General features: G+C 36.0%; 2 long non-coding RNA genes and 1 pseudogene across 2 annotated transcripts; all 3 read right to left on the reverse strand.

The window, feature by feature from the left end:
• Window positions 1-234: 234 nt before the first annotated feature.
• Window positions 235-3,407, reverse strand: LOC107658685 (uncharacterized). The gene is made up of 3 exons (XR_001630813.1): window positions 3,309-3,407; window positions 522-634; window positions 235-393 (listed from the first exon to the last, which is right to left on the reverse strand). It is a non-coding gene; the product is annotated as an uncharacterized LOC107658685 (long non-coding RNA).
• Window positions 3,408-8,861: 5,454 nt separating this feature from the next.
• LOC107658683 (G2/M phase-specific E3 ubiquitin-protein ligase-like) lies at window positions 8,862-10,561 on the reverse strand (annotated as a pseudogene).
• A 1,900-nt stretch (window positions 10,562-12,461) lies between these two features.
• On the reverse strand, window positions 12,462-12,857 carry LOC107658689 (uncharacterized). Its single transcript, XR_001630814.1, has 3 exons — window positions 12,816-12,857; window positions 12,647-12,715; window positions 12,462-12,558 (listed from the first exon to the last, which is right to left on the reverse strand). It is a non-coding gene; the product is annotated as an uncharacterized LOC107658689 (long non-coding RNA).
• Window positions 12,858-14,827: the final 1,970 nt, after the last annotated feature.

The raw sequence follows: 14,827 nt of genomic DNA on the forward strand, positions 1-14,827 counted from the left end.
TGAGATTATTGAGACTATTACCATACCGTGAAAATCTCATACCGTTACAACCCTACATAGACAGTATTTTCAATTTAACCACTATCATAATGTTGGACAGCCCAATCAAAGCACACAACTGCAAAAAACAAACAAACAAAAAAAAAAAAACTGCTTTTTGCAGTCAATATTTCCGTGTTAGAAAACAAAATAACTTACATTGTTGTTTGGCTAAGATGGTCAAATAGGGCTTGAGTTAATGCATTTTTTTATTTATTCTTAGTAGGAGACTTCAGCTGCGGGTCCTGCTTTTCAAGGGCACTCATTAGAAATGTAGGATACCGTACTTCAGTATTGGAGTGCAGAACCACTGGAGTGGTCTGTGATATTACATGTTCAGTGAGGTCACGGTGGCTAAAAACAACAAATAGTATAAAAAATATTATATTCATATCATAACATTAAGTGTTAAACTTAATGCACATCTCATAGAAAATTACTATAGAAATACTACCTTAACTAAAATCAGGACTAATACTCACGATTTCAGGTCTTCCAATGCAGACATAAATTGTATCTGTTCTTTGATTTTTGGGAAGAGACGTTCACTCATTCTTTCAGTCATTTTTAATAGCGTTGGACCATCTACTTCATTCTGTTAAAAAATAAATAAAAGAATGAAATAAAGTACAAAGTAGTTAAGGAGTTTTAACAAAGAAGAAACAAAGAAGTTTTTTTTTCTCCCCCCCAATGGACAGACGATACAGTACACTCTAAGCTGCAGACTCTGTGCTAGTAATCAGAGACTATTTTATGTGCCACGCTAAAAGAATAAACACATAACATTGGTTATCCTCACATTGGTTTGAAGGGACGATGGATTAGTGTGATGAAATGCTGGTCTGACAGGTGGTAGCAGTCCAAACTATGAAAATCCACCTCCTCTCCAGCTTTAAATATTACAGTATCCTCAGAGGGAATGACATGGTATGAATGGAGATGTGCATCAAATCCAACTGTGCTGAAGAGCTGGCCAACAATAAACCAACTGGTTCTAATGTTGAGGATTTGGATGATCTTTACAAACTGTGGTATGTCTTCATGCAAGAGATCAAGTATTACCATGTCTCCCAGTGAGTACTTTACAGTGTTCAGCAAAATTTTCTTGCTGCTCCAGATATTTTCCTCTTGCAAGTTTGAGTAGCGCAGAAGCCTTTCTTGCAGTGGTTTATCAAGTTCACTGAAGTCCAAACGTGACACTGCCGCAGAACAATTGTCTTTCCCAGGAACTCTGTCTCCCTGCCAATCCCAGCACTGTCGAAGCTGGTTTCTCTTTGCTAGTGAGGAGCAGATGTTTTTGAAATTGCATACAACATGAGACACCTTTTTAAAGTACAGGTGTTTTGCTTCAAATCGCATGCACCAATGTGCTCTGGGAGGACCAAAGTCTTCAATCAACCGCGGATAGTGAAGTAGAAAGTGGAGCTTTGGGGTAAAGAAGTCAGGAAAGAGACTTTTGAAAATGGTTAAAAATGAAGTTATTAGAGCTAAAGGACTGATCCAATGTACACTTATTGTTGGTGCCAGTATTATTTCTGCAATGTGCCTTAGACAAAGAATGAGCTGCCAGTTCTTGTCGCTTTTACTTATTCTGTTCCCAATGATTAAAGGGATTGTCCGAAGCAATGTCCACTTTTCCACAGCTTTTCCAATTATTTGTCCATCAGAAAGAAGTCTCTCAGATATTGGTCCTGGTTTATGAGACGAGTCGTTCTGTCCAAATGGAAAGTGTGCTAAAGCATTGCTAACCTCCTGCACACTCACAACTTTTTCGTTATGCAAGGCCCTTAAAACCAATTTCAAGACATGAGGAACAACTCCCTCCAAAAAATCATGCATAACATCGGGAGGGAATGCATTGGTCACACTGAAGTTTGGCAAGTCACTAAAAGCACAAGGACCTGTTACTCCATACAAAGATTTTGTGGTAGGATCTTCTGCCACACACTGGAGATGATAGTTGTGAGCCTCTGGTGTCCGTAGGACACAATCTTCCTCTTTTGTTTTCAGAGAAAGATCTTTATAATGGCACAAGCAATACCTGCAGACCCGTCCGCTACTGAATGAACAGCTAAAGCCTGCAAGAGCATGGGCTGAGAGATTATCAGCAGATACTGTTACAAGCGCACCTCGGACACAAAGCTCCTTTCCTTCCCACACCAGTTCTATACCATTACTTTCCAACTTCTTGAGATCAGAAATAAGTGGTTCCACAATCTTTTGTATGCCGTATTTTTTCAAAATGTTGTACTTCACAAGTAACAGAAGATGAATGTGCTTCAAACTGGCTCTGTACTTAGGGTGAATGTTGCCTAGAGTGAAGTAAAATGCAGAGACTTTGTGGAGCAGTCTTCTAGATCCAATTGGATTCACAACCTCAAACTCGTCATTGTACAAATTAATTCTGAAAAAGTGGTCTTCACTATTCCAAATCGAGTTTCTGTAAATTGCACCGTCACTGTAGTCTGTTAGTGAATCAAGATGTGTTACCCTCCTTTCAAAAATATGCTCTAATGTTAACTGATCGCTGACAATTAATTTCAAAATGTCCAAGAGTGGAATATATTGGAAGGTTTATTTTTTTCCAAGCGAGTCAACACCAAGAACGTACTCAACCGGTTCGATCAAATTCAGTTTTTCAGTGCAATACCGATCAAGTTTATGAGTACTGCTAATAGCACTGAAGCAATGTTCAACAAAATCATCTTCACTCAAAAAGGAAAACAGTGGATTTCTGATGTCAATATTTAAATTATCAAGACATTTACAAAAGATGTCCTTATATTTTTGATGAAAAAAATTAAACAAGGCTTCAACTTCACTTATTACTTCTGTTTGCACACTTCTCTGTATCACATGCTTTTCTTGAAGATTTAGGGAAAACAAAGCCAAATGTCTTTGAAGAGTTTCAGTAAGTTTTTCCACAAACTGAGAAAGTGACACTCCACTGTTCTCTTCAGAGTCCACTGGATGCGCCTCTACAACAGGGTTCAAAGGAACTGGTGCCTCGTCAATCTCAGAATGGTTTCTAGGTGCCTCGTCAATCTCGGAATGGTTTCTGCCAGAGGATTTATGATTACGTCTTAAATGATTTTGTAAAGACTTCACTCTGGAGAATACATGAGGACAGCCATCCACTCCACATGTCACAGAAAATCCTTTTTCATTTTCGTGGTACAGCTGAAGATGCTTTAAAAGTTTGTCATGTGTTGCTCTTTTAACAGGACAATATGAGCACTGAAAAGCATATTCCATCCAATTTTACTGACCGATGAATGCTGGTTTCGCGTGTCCCAGTGACACTTCATCAAGCCACTGGCAAACCTCTGTGGTAGTCCAGTGCTCAGTCATATCTGGGAAGTATATTAAAAATAATGTGTTAGCTGCACATAATGCGCATTATTCGCTGAAAGCAAGCTGCAAAAAGGTGCAAATTTACTGCCATTCTAAACTTGACACATCTAGCTTGCTAGAAAAATTTAAAAAAAAAATTTGTTTTTTACTGCTATTCTACCTTCAACAAACATTGTTCAACTTAAGACTATGCCCTGAAGATTGTTACTATCAAAGACCAATAAACAAAACATTCCCATCTCATTTGTAATTAATTTCAAATAATTATGAAGTCATTTTTAAGGATTTCTAGAAAGCTCCCTTCAAAATCTGTAAAAAGCTCATTTCAGTTCATCATGATCTCACAAAGTTTCGTTATAATCAATGAACCTCTACGCTTCACAATGAATCACTTATTTATATTATGTCTGTGGGATCACAAACACAGACCTCTACAGGGAATTTATCTTTATCCCAATGCATGAGTATCACTGAGGAACCTTGCAGATTTATTTTTACAGACATCACTATAAAGGCCGTGGACAGTAATTGTTTCTCATGGGGACGTAAACTATTTTCAACATTTACAGGGGTTAGGTCTGTGATTTCATTGCGGTCCAAATCCAAAATGTCAGCCCACCACCCACATAAAAATCCCCGACCGAATGGCCCTGTTTTTTTGACAAATACCAAGGTTGTATAGTAATTTAATTGCTATCCAAATCTACATCCGAGTTTACAAGAAGACATCGATTCAAAATTCACTGTTTAAATCCTTTTTGACCACTGATGAACACCGTACTGTAACTATTGCACTTTGCTGTAATTTGCATGCATATTTATAAGGCTACTGAAATACAGGAAAGTGTACAAGAACAATATTACATAACTGCTCCACCACAGAAAGTGGGAGCTGTTAAGAACAAAGAGTAGAAAAGCATATAAACATTTGAAATTAGTCATTATTATGACAGCAACAGTTATGCAACAATTTTAAAACATGTATTCTATACAATTTTATACACAAATATACAGTGGGTACGGAAAGTATTCAGACCCCCTTCAATTTTTCACTCTTTGTTATATTGCACTATATCAGGTCTATACTTAACCGAGACGTTGAAATGAAGAAAATATAATTAAATAAAATTAACTTGACCTTCAAGGGCCGCCCCCTAATATAATGGCAGGGGAAACTGTATTTTGCAATATTACTATTTTCTCTGTATTCTTGATAAAATAAATGCAGACTTACACCGTGTCTACACCGGACGTGACAGTTGTTGTTGTCAATGAAAAATGCTACCTGTAAAATTATGGTTTATTAACTTGTACACCTACCACAACCCTAAACCTGTATACCCTTACAGTAATGCAAATACAGTAATTGTGTTATATTCGCGGTTGTGGCTAGAAGGGATACAGCTACAGGAAACCAACAATAAAAAAAAATTTCTATCTATTAGATCGTGTTTTATTAAAGTCTACACCTACCCCAACCCTAAACCTACACAGTAAAAAATGCAGTGTCAATTTAACACTTAAATTGTCAATTTTAACACTATTAAAGATAATATATGGTCCCAATCTATCTAGTGTTAAAAGTACACCGTTCGTGGTGTTGAATTTTTAGTGTTAATGTAGCACCTTACAGTGTAGAAAAATTACACTCTGAGTGTAAAGTGTTACACTTGCTATTGTTGTTAAAATTTTACACTATGGGGTATTTAACACCCCTGGTGTTGTTTTAATCCTTTAAGTGTTATTAATAAAGTATTCTTTTCAGTGCAAAAACAAAAATGCTATTGTATGGTGTTAATGTACAAGATTAGAATCAAGAGTCTTTAGACAGATGTATAAATTCCAATGTTTATTTAACAAATGGGCAAAGTGACAACTTTAAAGCATATACCAGATGTGTATTAATTAGTCAGTCTCATTCATTAAGTGTTGCACAGAAACATAAAATAGTTAATAAAATGCATAAAATCATCAAATTTACCTAGACATGAACAAATATGACAGGTAGATTTGAACAAGATTGCAGCAAGATACTGGTCGACAGTTGTGTAGCATCCATGAATGATGTTCCTCTTTGTCCCATCAGCGAGCAGGTATGGCTATGTGGTCTCTTCAAGATATTCTTCTTGTTAGTGCCTGCAGATCAAAGACAAAAATAACACTCAAGGTCAGCTCTCCCACTGATTTTATTTACATTAGTCTTTCATATACAACAAATCTGGCAATATTTTGAGGCAGACAATAGGTAGTGACAGAAATGTCCAAATGAACCTTTTTGAAGATGTTTTTCAGCTTGATAGGAGGACATTTTTCCAGGTCCCTTGCAGCCTTGTGGTGAGGGTGGAATCACATGAAGTAGGAGACAAATTGATGCAATATTGCTGTCCCATTCTAAATAACAGATATGACTTCAGCAAAAAATGCATGAACACAGAATATAGATAAAGCATGAATATAGATGATCTTATTCTGAAATATAGTCTAACCTTAAACATCGGTTTCATCCTCCTTTACAGCTGATTCCGAGGTCAATCTGGTCCTTAACGGTCTTGGGAGAAGCCAGGAACTTGGGAGGAAAAAAAACACAATTAATGACAACAATATCTCTCTCAGGAACTATTCTGCTAAGTTGATTGTGTAGTCACACAGTTCACATCTGGCATTAGCATGCATCTTGGGTGATGCACAAGTGAACAGACACAAGACACATATGACCACATTCTTTTATTACAGGTTAGTTCAAAAATTTAAATTCCATCGTTTACTCAGCCAAGACTTTTGTTATCTTTGAAACACAATTAAAGATATTTTAATAGAATATAAGATTTCTGTCCCTTTAATGACGGTCCACGCAACTACCACTTTGATACTTCAAAAACTTCATAAAGAGATCTAATCCATAAAGAGAACTAATCCATACGTATCATGTGGTTTAGTCCAAGTTTTCTGTTTTTCTGTTTATGTTCCCTGATCAATGTTTAAATGAAAAAAAAAAAAAATTCAATCTGTTCATAAGTCTCTTTAGACAATTTGGACTAAACCGCTTGATTCATTTGGATTAGTTTTATGATCTCTTTATGAACTTCTTGAAGCATCAAAGTAGTGGTTGTGTAGACTGTCGATGGAAGGACAGAAATCTCTCAGGTTTCATTTAAAATATTTTCACTTGTGTTTTGAAATTGAATGAAAGTCTTGCAGGTTTGGAATGACAGAGTGAGAAATGATGACAATTTTTCATTTTTGGGTCAACTAACCATTTATCTTTTTGCAGTTTTATATCTTAAATTAATAATTAGTAAATTCCAGGTGTGAACATAAGCATATATTGTGTGGCTGCCCAGTTAAACTTTAATTTTTCATATTCATTTGTGTGTTTTAAATTTGTACTGCACATAGAATAACATATAAATGACACAGACTCACAATTCTGGCTTCATCTTCAGCATTCTGATCCTTTCCTGTAGGGCTTCTATCACTCACACTCAGTGTCATCAAACTCCCAGTTTGCAATCTTATGAGAGGAGCTTCATTCACTTGACACTGCAGAAGTCTGGGCCAATTCTATTGAAAAAGGATAATAAAAAACCCCCCACTTATTTCAGTAATTTAAATTAGGACTGTAAATGTGGTAAAATAATTGTGATTACCCCTAATTCTGACTATGCTAAAAGCTGTCTATAATAAAGGTGTCAAATCGTACACTTATTTTCATTTACATCCTTCATTCTAGGGTCAATTAAATTACTGTTAAAGTTAATGGACACAAACCCTTATGCAATATTCACATGAAAGCCTGAAACAATTTAATTATTTATTTAATCTGATTATTAAATACATTTACATAACTTTAATGAGTAACATGAGTTATAAGGCATCTTAAAATGAACAGTGTACTACATTAGAATAAATTAACACAAGTTTAAAATGTATCTAACTATTAATTCATTATTTATAATGTAAGAAGAAAATACAGATATATTCTGACATATCGTTCTCCATTAAAACTTAACTTTGTATATCTGGAAATATTGAAGACATTATTTAACAAAATAGCATGCCATATGAATTGATAAAGAGCTTGGTTTCAAGCTAAAGTACCTGCATGCACTGAAGGAAATTGAAAGACTGACTTTCACGATGCTTGCATAAATGTAATTAGAAAAACTTGATGGTAGCGCGTTTGTGTCTTGACCATAGACTATAAAAACATGGACGTAGTGTCCGTGATGTCACCCGTAGGGTTCCGAAGATAGTTTTTGAAGCTCAAAAGTGGGCGGAGGCGGCCGTCTATGGCAAGCCGTATTAGCATTTAAAAGTTTGTTTTGACTATCCAGAAATATCATTTAAGATAGGAACAATTGTATTTTGACGAGCCATAATTATAATTCGACTAGTCACAACGACAATTAGAGATATCTGCAATTATAATTGCAGTAGTAAGAAATCGGATTAGAGATATCTTTAAATATGATTTGACTAGTCAAAACTCCATTTAAGATATCTGTAATTATGTCACAGATATCTTCAACAGACGCGTCACACATACGCAAATGTAATTAGAGATATCTCTAATTCAATTTCGACTAGTCACAATTATATTTTAAGATATCTGAATTGTACATGACTCTGCTGTTGTGTGACGTGAGAATAAATTTACTCAGCTCCTCCCCCCACACCAGAGCTTTCGTCGACATACAATTTATTTTCTGTGGTTGGGAAACCATGGCGGCTGCGGTTCTCGACAAAATCGCAAGAAAATGTCAAGAAATTGAAAGAGCTCGACGTCAGGGAAGTTGTGGTGAGAGAGGACTTCGTGTGATTGATAATTGCTCAAGAAATGCACAGCGAATTGCACATTTCCTATCTCCTGACACATTTCAACAACTTAACACAAATCTCGATGATATTCGAACGATGGTGTCATCACATTTACAGAGTGAGGGAACTGGAGCTTTCTCCATCTCTCGAAGTAGATCAGGTGAGTTTCAAGCTTTTAAAAATCTTTGTTTATTTGCAGTAACCTAATCTCATACACGAGGCATCTACAAATGTTCCTGTTTTCCTTTTAATTTGTTTGTTTGTTTATTCTTTGGTTATTATGCTTCATTTTTGGCTTTATGGTCACCATTAATGATATAGATCCTGACTGAAAAATGACATAAAAATGTACATTATGCCCCTCAGACTGAAGCATTAAAAGTAACCATTATCCAAATTCTGGGAATGAGGTAAGCCTTGTTGGTCTCACTTTAAAGTTTGTTCTTAAAGTTCATAAAGTAATTAATATAACTTTTTTTTAAATATTCAATACACCCATTTTAGATGATGCGAGCCTTGCTGGTAGCAGAAGGATTGAGGGTTAGGGCATAGGGTGCGTGAGATGTTGGTTCGTGTCAACCCAGCAGCTGCTGCAAGGAGATGGAGTAGCACAGTGGCTCGAAGAGTGTATCACGTGCCCTTTCAAAGTTATTTTATGTACTTTATATGAAAAGCTAACATTAAAACCATTTTAAGAAACATGAGATATCCATTATGTCTGTGTAGATCATGACCAATTTATCTTTTTTTTCTTAACTGTTCTAGTCTAGATTAAAACTAGCTCAGGCAACACCAAAACCTGGGCTCTGCACAGTTCCTTCTGTCATGTGTTTCTTGAACATTTCATACTCCGTGTGTTTGGCAGGCGAAGTACAATGAGGCAAGTATTGGCCTCTGGAAAAATTTTTCCATCTTGATGGAGGAACTCTATTTGTGGGTGGTGGGGGGAAACCCAGCGGTGGCAATGTGGAGGCTCCAGTGGCAAACTCCATGATCATCTCCAGAGTGACTGCATTACACTCCCCTTCTGCAAAACATAAGTAGGGGAAATACTCTAACTTCATAAAGAATGTGTGGTAAGTGCAATTATTTCACATTTGTAATGTAAATAGAGCTAGCTAGCCTGTCTCTAGTTATGATAACATCTAACGGCAGGATTTCTAGGGTGTTTGTTCTGCACAATGGTTAGAATCATCACAAATAAGATATTTTTTCAAAATGTACATTTGTTTTCTCTAAATCTGTCATTGATTTTTAAGATTTTAGATTTTTTTCAATCTTCCCTTTTGAGAGGACTATCATTATCACAGGCTTAATAAGTACACTATATAACTTTGGCACTCTAGCGATTAATAAAACTGCATGTGTCTTGTGCAATAACGCTGTAGCGAGAGTTATTTCTCTCTGTTTATGTATAAAAGTCATGCAGGTACTGGGAGGTTGGTGTCCCATTTGGATCAAAACAGTCTGAATATAAACACTTACTATATAGTCATAGTGATTCAGGATAAGACATGCAGTTTTGAAGATGGATTCATGATGTACTTGCTCATTATATCAATTTGAACTAAAAAAAAGTGACCTAAAACTACCAAAAACCATAGTGGACCTGTAACATTACATCAAATCATGACATACCTTTAACATCTATCAACCAGTCTCTCCAGTGGCATATGGTCTGGTTTTCTCTAGCCCTCCTGTTGCTGCCTTGTGGGGAGAAGTTTACATTAAATAGACTGCAGAGGTCCTTTGCCTGGAGGGGCTTCTCATCACTAACAAACATGTCATAAAACAATGCAGAATTTTTCTGCATCTCATCCAGTAAACCAAGAGTTTGCAACCCTTCTGAAAACCTGTGTAACAAACAAAGCATTCAAAATAAGTTTCAAGCTAATGATATATGCTGATATATATTGTCAGGAAAGGAAAGGCACTTACTGTTCCAAGGCAGCTTGCAGTCTTCCATTCACAAAGAACTCTGCAGCCGACTGGACAAGAGAGTTCTTTTCTGTCAGGCTTGACACATATCTCAAGGCACCAATGATACTTAAACTGTCTGCTGCCTCTGCAATGGCACAAGTTGCCTCCAGAACAGTTGTTGCTTCCTGTATCTAAAACAGTTCCAAAAAAAGCAATTGTGTGTGTGTGGGGGGGGCTTCTTCTCTTAAAATAAGTATTAACTTATAATTTCAATTCTTAAGCATCTCCTCACCTTGATTAGTTGCTCCCTCAATGTATGATCTCCAACCTCATCCAACGAGGCAGAGGATGTTGGCAACCCACAGATCTGCTGAAAAAGCCTTTCAGAGAAGAAATGTGGGCCAACATGGACAACACACACAGCAATCATCTTCCCAATTACTGTGTATAACCTAGTCTGCAAAGCTAAAGTAAAACAAAGAAACCTTCATATCAGAAATTCCTATAGAACAATTATTCATGTTTTTAAAAGTTAAAAAAGTTCCCCCAATCATCACAGGCTTAATGTTTAGTATTTGGATTCAAGTGATCTGATCATAAGCGGACAGGTAAAAAATCATCCTTTGTCACCCTGTCATCCTTTTTTTTTCTAATGTAAAAAACAACATCACAGGGGGATGTTGATTGCCAACAATCCCCCTGTGATGCACACAGTCCTGAAATCATAGACCTTTACCAATCCAAACAAGTGAGAGAGAAATTTATGCAGGGCTCTACACTTATGTTTATTTTTAGGAGCACTTGTGGAGCACAGAAAAAAAAAATTCAGCAGCACCTTCTGATCAATAATCAATTAATCATTTAAGAGGTAATATTTGACTCCATAAAGTGATTTACAAGGGGCATTTTTGTAACTTTTGAATGTAACTTTATTGAAAGTATGTCATCTTATGTCAAATTCAAACGTGTATATTTATAAGCTTTTTTCAAAATTTATAATAAAAAAAACAGAATAAGAATAAGTTATTTTACTGATCAAAAACAATAAGTATTACCAAAAATGATTTGCACTACAGAGGTGGCACAGAAGAACACAAAAGTGGCATGTAGGTATATTTACAGACATTTAATGAGGCTCAGAGGTGGCATGAGTGCAATTAAATTCATAAATTCATGTTTAGAATGTTTTAAATATAAAACTGACTGTCTTTATGAAAAATTAAAAGCTTTCACTCATCATCACAATTTCACAAAGTTCCATTATAATCAGTGAATCTCTTATTTACATTGTGTCTACACTTTGCTTGTTATAATGAGAAGATTTGTGAGCTTGCATAACTCAGCACATTACTCAACGCTGCAAAAACACATTGTAAGTAGAAATCATTGAAGCTCCCCGAGCAAATATGCTGATTGGGTCAGGTGCACTGGTGCTCCTAAATATTTTTTTTCATAGTCGCACGCAGTAGTTTTCAGAAATTGTCACACTGTAGAGCCCTCATTAATGTGATTATGTGGGTAGGTTTTTTCCTACTATGGCAGTAAATGAAATGGGTAACAGTTACCCATATTTTTCAAAATATCTTTTGTGTTCAACAGTAGAAACTCCGTAGAAAAACAGATTTTGAACAACCTGAGGGTGTTCCAGCATCTGCTAAATGAATGAGTAAAAATAAAAAATGTTTTAAGAGAACTATCCCTTAAAGTACACTTGCAAACTGCAGTGCTTTCATGATGCAAAATTAGGAACCTCTCTGATTCATGGATCTCACATCAAGCATCTCACAGCCAGTCATAACACACACAATTCTACCATTATATTTAGTATTACAACATAACCTGTTTTGCTTCTGGGTTAAATCTTCGCAGCTTAAATGCTTTCAGACTGCACTGCAGTGTTTTCTCTGCATATGTTGATTTGGTTCACTGTCGGGCAGAGGTTTTCATCAACTTTACTTAGCAGTTTTTTTAGAATGGTTTGTAGGTCAACCCTGCAAGAGATAAAGTTTGGACAGGTTTCAGTCAAATGCTGAACACTTTTGTATGTTTTCAAATATTGCTAGTTGCATAAAGACCCGTTCAGACATACAGAGACTTCCAAGGACAAAGCATTTGCTGGCGGCTTTGGAGACATAGGCTAAGTGACAGCAACCACTGCCTACAGGGTGTAGGCATGTACAGCTCTCACATCATTCATCTGGTTCATTTCAGTACAGAGACTAGCGACAAACTTGCTGAATGTGTGGATGCAACTGAAGTCCTTTGCATAAAAAAAATGCATACAAATATTTTTTAAGAATTACTAGTGACTTATAGGAACATACACGTTCACATTAGAAAAACACTTTAAATAAAAAAAAATTGAGTGGCAGCACCAACCTTTGTCAGCCTTTCTTCCAAAACCTCATAGCAGTGCCTCCTCCTGTCCTGTAAATACCAAAATATTTTTAAGACTCATTTTTGTTTTTCCTCAAATTAAACTTGGCAAGCATAGAAGGATTTTTTTTTAAATTACCTTTTCTTGGTCTGCCAACAAGGAAGCATTATATTCTTCGTCTTGCTGGGAACGTACTGCTCGCCATTCCTAAAGGGAATAAAGTAAAACCACAAGTCACAAATCATTACTGGTTACAACTGACACAACTTAAATACTTCTCCACAATATCTAAACTAACTTCACTCACATCCAAATGTACAGATTCTGCAGTCTCTGCATCCAATGAGGTACATGGCAGGGGATGGTGTCATTACCTGGGAGTAGACAAAAACTCTCAAACTCAGTGTGTAACAATAAGAAAGAATATGTTGGCTCACTGCACTGTAAATTTATTTGTACTGTCACCCAACATAAACTTGTGCGCTGTGCAGAAACATCACAGTAAGATTTAACTGAAAGCAAAGAATATGAACTAAAATTGAACCTTTTAAATTTACATTAAGGTTAAATTAAAAGCCAATTCTACTTGTCATATCATAAAGAAATGGCTCTTTCATTTGAATATTGTGCCTTTGTTTTGCAAAGTCATACCTGCAAAACTTCAGCTCGTGGGACAATATAGAGCCTGCTTTTGCCAACTGCTTTTTTTAAATCCCTCATAGAATTTACATGAACTTTTTGGATCTTGCGTCCTTTGCCTGCTCTTGCCAAATGGAAACCTATCAAGTTCAAACTCACATTTGGGTAGCACTCGCAGACAAAGTTATTTAATTCAGACAGAGTCCAATTTAGTGGAATTTTTGATCTTTGGGTTCCTGTCCCAGATGTTTCCTGCACTGGTCTACCTATAAAATTGAATGTACATATTAACAACATAAAACAAAAAAACAGAGCTCATCAATTGATCATACACTGTATGCAATACCTGAGGTTATGTAAAATGCAGATCACTATCAACAATAAAAACATTTGCTGCATTTTACATAACCTTACAGAGTTTTTCCTGCATTCAAAATATTTATCAATATTAATCATTGTCCCTTTTAATAGCGGACTGGTTTCAAATGCCGCATTAAGATTTGTAGACATTCACGGACATGTCTGTCGAGTGCATGAACACAATGCCTTTGTGTACCTCACGCTGAATTGAAGTAATAAACAGCTTTTGTGATTATAATGCCACTGTCCCAACAGTGATTATTTTTTATTTCATGAATATACAGAATAAATTATTATTACAAATGGTTTCTTTCCTTATATTTTGGAATTGCTAGCCCAGTAGCTCTTTTTAGCCCAGGAAAAAACCCTGTTTTATCTTTGACATCCTTATGTATCAACTATACATTTACCTAAACCCAAGTTTGCAAACCGTTCAAGCTCTGTTGTAGAGGGTAAAACCTCAATATCTGGGCCAGGGAGGAGGAAAAGGTGGGTCTGCCAGACAGCATTTTCCTGCCTCCAGGGTGTTCCTGGCATACATACAGAAGTACACAGTTAACTAAAATCATGAGCACTGGTAGTTAGCTAATATCATAGTCACTGTTAATTATGCTAATACTAACATAGCACACCCCAACTTACTGCAAGTTGATGCACCTGACGCAGGAAAAGCGTCTAGTTGAAGAAAGTAGGTCATCATTATTGTTATTTGAAAGCTCTCGTCTGGCTCTTGAAATTGTATTGAAAACTCTGTCAAATATCGCTGACGGAGGTTCTTGCTCTGATGACATGGTAAGCTGTCTTGTTGGCTGAGAGAAAACTGAGAGAAACATTACATGCGTTATAAAATCTACTTAACAAAATAACAGTATAGGACAAAAAATTATTAAAACTTGCCATCATGTATTTCAGTCTGACAACAGATATTATCCTAGGCAGTCCGTTAAATAAAGTAATAAAACTATTCACGTATGCAGGATAGTTTTGTTTTGTGTACTAATGCAATACACCAAAAGATGCAGAAACCTGTTCACAGAACAATTAAAGAAAAAAATATTTTTTTTAATCACATAGATTTGTTGGATAGACATAAGCAGAATTTTATAAAACTAAAGAGTTGTTATAGGTTTCATGAATTATTCTTTAACAAAATTTAGACTGGACTACATGACTATAGGTTAGTCTCCCTAAAATGAGTTTTCATAAATACCTATGGAAACAATCACTGATTCCTGGTGTTAACAAATTAACTATAAATGACAGGTAATTGAGCCCTTAACTAATTTATTTACTCCGTATTGTTTGGTTAAAGGGATCTTG

Source organism: Sinocyclocheilus anshuiensis, unplaced genomic scaffold (assembly GCF_001515605.1).
Source record: "Sinocyclocheilus anshuiensis isolate Anshui unplaced genomic scaffold, SAMN03320099.WGS_v1.1 scaffold832, whole genome shotgun sequence".
In the NCBI taxonomy this organism is placed as follows: Eukaryota; Metazoa; Chordata; class Actinopteri; order Cypriniformes; family Cyprinidae; genus Sinocyclocheilus; species Sinocyclocheilus anshuiensis.